At 42.0% G+C, this 7,366-nt stretch overlaps 1 long non-coding RNA gene across 1 annotated transcript; it reads left to right on the top strand.

Moving 5' to 3' along the window:
* Positions 1–1,221: 1,221 nt before the first annotated feature.
* Positions 1,222–6,791, top strand: LOC125611222. Its single transcript, XR_007341358.1, has 3 exons — positions 1,222–3,676; positions 4,561–4,703; positions 5,379–6,791. It is a non-coding gene; the product is annotated as an uncharacterized LOC125611222 (long non-coding RNA).
* The last annotated feature ends 575 nt before the right edge of the window (positions 6,792–7,366 follow it).

The raw sequence follows: 7,366 nt of genomic DNA, 5'->3' as shown, positions 1-7,366 counted from the left end.
ACCCCCCACCAACCACTGGGCTCTCCATTCTAGGGCCCGGCTCCTTGCTTGAGCCCTGGCCGCCCTGCTGGAGGACCCTGTCCCTGTCTCAGGATCTGCGCCCTCCTGGGGGGGGCCCACACCTGCACCTCCCCTCTATTCCCTTTGTGCCTTGTAGCCTTGCAGGAGGGCCCTTGACCCTCCCCTCCCATCCCCAAGCCTGGCCCCTGGCAGTGGACCTGGGCCTTGAGCCTACCTCCCTCTGTCCCATGGCTTAACCTTTTTTGCTCAACTGTTTTCCTATAGACTAAGGGAACCTCCTAAGGGTTAGGGGAACAACTATCGGTTGTTAAGCACATAACAAACACCATTTTCCAGAGTAATTTATGGGAGCAGTTGGTTAAAAGAAAGTGCCTCCCTCTTGCAGTATTTTTTTTAAAATACATCAAGTACTTCTGAGTATAGGAACAGTAACGGAAGATTTTAAACTGGCTTGTGAAGGCTAACTGTGCAATCAAAGGGAACGTGGATGTTTTGTACTAATCTCCTCATGTCTTTTTCTCATTCCTACAATCTGATTTGCTAGTGTTTCTGATTCGCAAAGGAAGGGAGCATCCAGGAGGGAATGGAAGCAGGAGGTTGGGAGTGTTGGGTGGCCAATATGGAGGTAAATGTAATTGGGCCTTTCCCTCAGTGCCATTAGTCTACTGATCAGCTTATATACCCCTTAGGGTATTCGGGAGAAGTTTTCAGAGAAGGAACTTTAGGATTTTCGCCTGAGTGTAGCTCAGGCCATAAATCACCATTGTTCCATACTCCTTCTTCCACCTCCACACATTCAAGGAAGATCAGGACTAGGGACACTGTGTAGTCTCGCCAGTTGCTCTCTGGCTCTGGACAGAAGAGTAGGAAGCGGCTTCAGCTGACCCAACACCTGTATTTAACAGGTGATTGTCAGCTTCCTAGGTGAGGAAACGTTTCACCCTAGTCTTGAAGAGTGGCTGCTGCACTAACTGTATTTAAATAGCCGACAGGTGCCCATCATCCTCCAAAATGAAAGAGACAGAAAGATGCACCTCAAACAGACATGGGTTGCATCAAGAGGAGCTTACCTCAGTGTGGACCTCCGTGGAACCTCCAAGTATGATATCGCTGGTTATCAGTGAGCATTCCTGCTTCCCCACATTTTGAAGTTTGAACATTAGAGAAGCATGCTGAGAAAAGCATATAATGCTGGGTTTATTTAAAAGACTTCTCCTGCGAGGGACAAGGGGGCCACAGCTGGTATCCTGGGATCCCAAGAAGCCAGGTGTTCTGCCCTTTTTATATGTCCTAGGCTTCCTTTGTTCCCCTCCATTCCCCCCTTAAATTTCTCCTTCCTGTGTACTTGGCCTAGTAATGCTTGGTGGGATGGCCAAAAGGTGGGAAATAGGTGGGCTGAACAGGAAGGGCAGGGTTGAGTAGACAAAAACACATTAACAACGTTATAGCTCCCTGTAGGGCAGGGAAATTTGTGGGACTGTTTACCTTAGCAACAGGTTGGAGCAGGGGCAGATCTTGATAAGATGCCTCAGGTGATAGTCACCAAGTTCCCAGACTCACTCCAAATTGGCCTCCTCTATCCGACCTGACTTGATTTACCTATCTACACTGACTGCCTGTCTAATTGTGGCTTCAGCACTCTTGGAAAATCGTTCTTTAACTCCCAAAGTGTTCCTGAAACTCTAATGCCAAAAGGAATCACCTGCTCTTACTTTAGCAGGAGATTCTGATTCAGTAGGTCTGTGGGACTCCTGAGAGTGCAGTTCCAGCCAGCCCTCAGGTGAAGGCCTCCTAGGAGGGAACAGCTCACAGTAGGCAGTAGACTACAAACCACAGCTAGTGGGACCCAGGCCCACAGGGCAGAAAGTGGGCAGGCAATGACAGCCTTATCTGTTTTCCATTCACAAACAGGACCCTGTTTCTGGCTGCTGCAGCACACCAACCACCCTTGAAAAGTGAAGATCTTTGCTTGGTGAGGTGTGAAGGGGTGTGGTTGGAATGCAATGTTAGGCAGGCAAGAAAACACAAACTTCTGCCTCTTGATTCTGCTTTGGATCAGTGAGACACACTGGTCTTCAGCATCCTGGTGCTCCAACATCCACCCTTTCAAATCTTAGGATATACTCTGGGTATTGATGCTGCTGGGAAAGAAAGTTTTATTTTAGGTAGTAAAAATTTCTTTTACATCTCAGTAACATTGTTTTCATTTCAGTGGCCTTTAGTGATTAATAAATACACTCTACAATTTATCATGGTCTCTTACTTAAGTTATGACTTTAGATATTTTTCTCTATTTTCTAAAAACCTTTTTATAAACCTAGAACATTAATATACAGTGGGCGATCAAGAGTCTTTTTATATCTAATGGCGGTAAAAGAAATGTAGAGACAGGTTATCCAAACACTTTCAATTGCTAATCAAAATTAAAATTAAGTCTCTTCTTTTTTAAATTTTTTTTATCGTTGTCCATGGATACAATAACTTTATTTTATTTATTTAATTTTTTATGTGGTGCTCTGGATCCAACCCAGTGCCTCACACATGCTATGCAAGCCTTCTACCACTGAACCACAACCCCTGCCAGTTCCTTGATTCTTCAGGAGACCTTTTTTTCATATTTCACCCTCTGCCTTTCATATTGCCCTGTAGTTTTCTCACTCTTAATAAAACAAGATAAGAGGGAAGATGTCAATTTTTCATAAGAAACGATATGCTTTCAATGACAGACATAGTGATAACTCACTTATGGGATTGTGAATGATAGGAGTGGGATAGTAGCCAGGGCACAAGGTAGAAGCTGGTGCTGGTAACAGCTTAAGTTTGAAAATGGCAAGGCAAAAGTTGGGGCTTAACCTGAAGGCAAATGGGCAAAAAAAGGGCTTTTGTCTTACCATTCACTGAGTGTTTTGGTCTTCTGGTTTACAACTGACTGACTAAATTCATGAAATAACTTCTTACTTTTTGTTTCTTTTATTTGAACAGGGGATAAAATGTAATTACGAAAAATTCCCTAGTCTGAGGCTGTTCCTCAGTGGTAAAGTGCTTGCTGCACATGTGTGAGGCACTGGGTTTAAACCTCAGTACCACATAAAAGTACATAATGACACTGTGTGTTCATCTACAGCTAAATAAATATTTTTTTAAAAAAATCCTATAATCACTTAATATAAATCTCATTATCTTATAGACCAAATGAGGCTGATTTGATTTGAAAAACTTCCTAAAGGTCTAGAAAATGAAGGGCACAGATGGAAAATATGCCCACACTAAGACACCACTATAGCTGGATATTCCAGGTTCAGTCTGGCCACCACTCCACCTTGTGCCTTTCAACCCGAACAAGGATGGTGTGAATATGCACGGCTCCTGTGTGGGGCTGGCAGCACAGGGCAGTAGATCTGAAATAGAAATGGGTTTCAGAGACCAAGAAAGCAGGAGCAGTCTGTGGGAACACCCCTGGGGGACACATGTGGCCTCCAGCAGGCTCTTCTTCCCTTCTGTACTTTTGCATACAGGGATCTACTGGGACTAGGACCTCATCTGCAGTAGCTTAGGGATGGCTTGACCTGATAGGTGCTTGTACAAAAGCCTCCAATCCTATCCATAAGGGAAGTCATTTCTGTGACTTAAAGGATCCTGCTCAGCAACCCCTTAGGTAAGTGGATTGGTTCTTGAGTATTCCAGGCTTTCCCAAGGTGGGGAATTTCCCCCCACATTGTGGTCCCTTTCCAGGTAGAACTCTAGGACTGCAGAATTCTGCACCTGTTCCCACAGGAGAGAAAAAAGTTTAGTTTTATTCATCTTTGTTTTTTGTATGCTTTTAAAATTCATCTATTGACACATATTTACAACAAACATTGAAAGGGTTCATGTTATATCTTCATTCATACAGAGTGCATTGGTCAATTCCACCAACTTGTCTTCCATCTTATCCTCACCCTTTCCTAGACCCTAATAATCCCTACTCTACATTCAAGTCAACTTTTTGTTTATACAATTCTACATTTGAGAGAAAATATACCATACTTGTAGCTGTTTTCCTAACAACTGCCCGAAGTAAGCACTCTGAATATGCTTAAGTGAATAATAATGCAGAATTGTTGACATTGAAGGTAAAAGGATCACTAAACAGAGGAGCCTGTGTTTCTATAAGATGTAAAATATATATGCTCCTAACACTTTTTTAATAACCAATTTCTGGTAATGAGGCAACAGTGCGCCATACCTGTAATCATACCTATTAAGGAGCCTGAGGAGGGAGGACTTAGTTTTAGAAAGCCTGGGAAATTTAGGAAGACTCTATCTCCAAAAGAAAATACCATTAAAGGGGTTTGATAGAAGAATGTGAAAAATCCTTATACATTAGGGAGATGTTATAAAGGGCCACAGTTATGCATTTGTTCTTCATTGGGGTTATGCTTCTAGGATAATAAATAGTATGATCATATAAGAATGATTAAACCGTTACAAAGGTTATTTGTTGTACTATGTCTCAGGAACTGTTGTTACTTTGCTCATATTTCCTTTTTTCTTTTTCAGCACTGGGAATTCAAGCCAGGTCACTAGAACAAAGCTCCATCTCCAGGCTTTTTACCATTTTGAGAGAGGGTCTCCTTCAGTTGCTCATCTGACCTCAAACTTTCATTCCTTCTGCCTCAGCCTCCTAGTTGCTGGGATTACAGGTGTGTGACACAACTATGCTGGACTGACCTGTGGTTTCTTAAAATCCTAAAACATATTTTTAAAAATCAACAATTTTGTTCTCACTTCACAGATTGAACAATGTCCACCAGCTGTGCCTTAAAATTTTCAAATTTAAAATGACACTTTAATCTATTAACGGTTGAGACAAGAATTTAAATCTGAACCATATTTGTTTATTTGATATTTGAAGTCTATAGTTTTCCATCCCTTTCCCCCGCCCCCAACCCTTCTCTTCCCCCTTAGTCCTTATAATTTAGGAATTAAGCAGTAGAGAAACAAAACAGGTAGCTCAGAATTCTAGTCAAGATTGGAGAATTGATCTCCATCTTTTCTCCAAACAGTCCTCTATATGGAGGACTCAGCTGCAGGATTACCTATGGTTTGATTTGGCAAAATGAGTTAAGCCTTTGTAGAAGCAGAGGTACATGCCCTGAAGAAGAACTGTGAACATGGAATTTCACATATACAAAGTAAACAGAGAGTCTGGCATATCATAATGAGTAAGCCTTTGTGAAACAGTTTAATCTTAATCTATTTAATCTAATTATTTAATTAGTTAATCTAATTAATTACTTATACAAATTAGATTTATTATAATTGCATCCAAGATGATTGCTGTTCCTTTTTTCTTTTTTTTAATTTGTTTTTCCTAGACATCCAGGACAGTGAATATAATTGCTTTTCAACCCAAGTTCATCAGACCCAACCTTGTAAGCAATTTCCTGCCAAGAGTACCATCATCACCCAACATAATGAACTCTACCTTGAAATTGTGCAAGAGGACCATCAGTAAACACCAAATGCTGAGCAGCCACCCAATCCTTTGCCTCCTCTCTCAGCCTTGCCACTGCTTCTTCTGATCTAGAGGACAAAGTCATGGACCATTCGCTCCTTGTGAAGCAGGCTCTGGAATCTGCAGAGATGACAGTAAGATCCCGGTTGCCTTTGACACTGAGCTTAGAAGATTCTGGGCAATGGTTCCCCCTTCTGCCTCAACTGGGAGAACCCTGGTGGGAAAGCCTATATTTCCATTGGAAACTGCTCTCAAGGCCCTGGGGGCCGCTATATTGGGTCTGCCTCCACCTGGTCACTTGCCTAGAGCCCACACACCATAGAACCATCCCTAGTTCTACCTTCCTGCCTTTCTGGAACCCTGTGCCCATGACACCAAAGAACTCAAATTCATCCTCAGGAGAGTGCCATGCTGCAAAGCAACCCGGCAGTCACCTGCCCTGGAAGTTTCTGTTGGTCAAATCCATAGTCTTAGAGACAGGCTCCCCAGAGACATGCAGACTTTTAATCCTGACCCATGACCACTGAGTCCTAGGAGTACTGAGCGGTCAGACTGGTAGATTTTATTTCAACTTCTGTTGCCGAAAAATGTAAGATGTATCACTTACCAAAGTCTCCTTGTTTACTTTCTAATAGGCAATCGATGTTATTTTTAGAGACCCTCATAAATATTTGGTTCCCTTGCTCAACAGGAGACAGAATGAAGAGATAAGAGAGGATGTAGGAGTGCTGCAAGGGATGGGAGACAGCTCTGATTCTGAGCTGTGCTGTGGACTTCACATCAGAGCCTTAGAGAAGGTCTCCTTTGGTGCACAGAGGTGTGTAAAGTATCCAGGGAAAGGAATGCAAAGGAGCCCCAAATTCTGGCCTCAAACAAATCTTTCCAAGGAAAGAATGTGTGGGATGGCAGAAGTCCCTTAGCTGGGAAGTGTGTCTCTTTGCACAATATTTGTATCCTGCATCTACCTAAGGAAGGGCCTGGAGTCTCCAGTGTCTAAGACACCCACAAGGCTGTCCCTGTCCAGCACAGCTTCTCTCAGACACTAGCGTCTCTCAGACTGGTGTCACTGAGATCCAGTTTAATACCAACCAGGGAGAGGAGGTCATAAAAGGCAGAATGTCTGCCTCTGGTCCCAGGATCCCTGTGGTAATGATTTAACATATATAGAAAATGAACAAATGTCTCTTTAAATAATTTATTTCTTGATGAAAAGGGGTATACAAAAGAAAAACTGGGAAATATCTAGTTGAAATTTTTGAAAAACATGTTTTCTTTTACCTGATATTTGCTCAAAGAAAAATTATATAAAACTAACCTTAGAAAAACATTCTAAAAGCAGAAAGATTTTAAATACCTTTTATGTAGAATATGTATTTTTAAAATTTTTTTTTCAGTTGTAGATGGACACAACATCTTTGTTTATTTCTCTTTATGTGGTGCTGAGGATCAAACCCAGGGCCCCACCCATGTTAGGTGAGCACTGTACCTCTGAGCCACATCCCCAGCCGAACAGGAAGTGTATTATTTTATGTATAAAACCTAAGTCCCTTCTTTTGGGGTTGTTAAAAATGAAAGAGATTATAATAAGCTCAAAAGCACAAAGTGGAATTTAAAAGCACGATTTTATTACTTTTGTCTTCAGGAACAGACAGTGAACACACACAGGTTACACACAAGGGATAAACAAAATTAGCAATCTGATCAAAAAGCAAAAGCAGATTTCAGACTGAATGTCTCTCAAAATCACACAGCAACTGACCCATAAAGAGAGAGTTTCAGAAATTAGAAAAGACTGGACAGGCAGCCATCAGCACTAGAGCAAACCTCTACAGAGCCACAAAGACCCTG

Source organism: Marmota marmota, unplaced genomic scaffold, assembly GCF_001458135.2.
Source record: "Marmota marmota marmota unplaced genomic scaffold, marMar, whole genome shotgun sequence".
Taxonomy (NCBI): Eukaryota; Metazoa; Chordata; class Mammalia; order Rodentia; family Sciuridae; genus Marmota; species Marmota marmota.
This window is presented reverse-complemented; position numbering and strand designations above follow the sequence as displayed.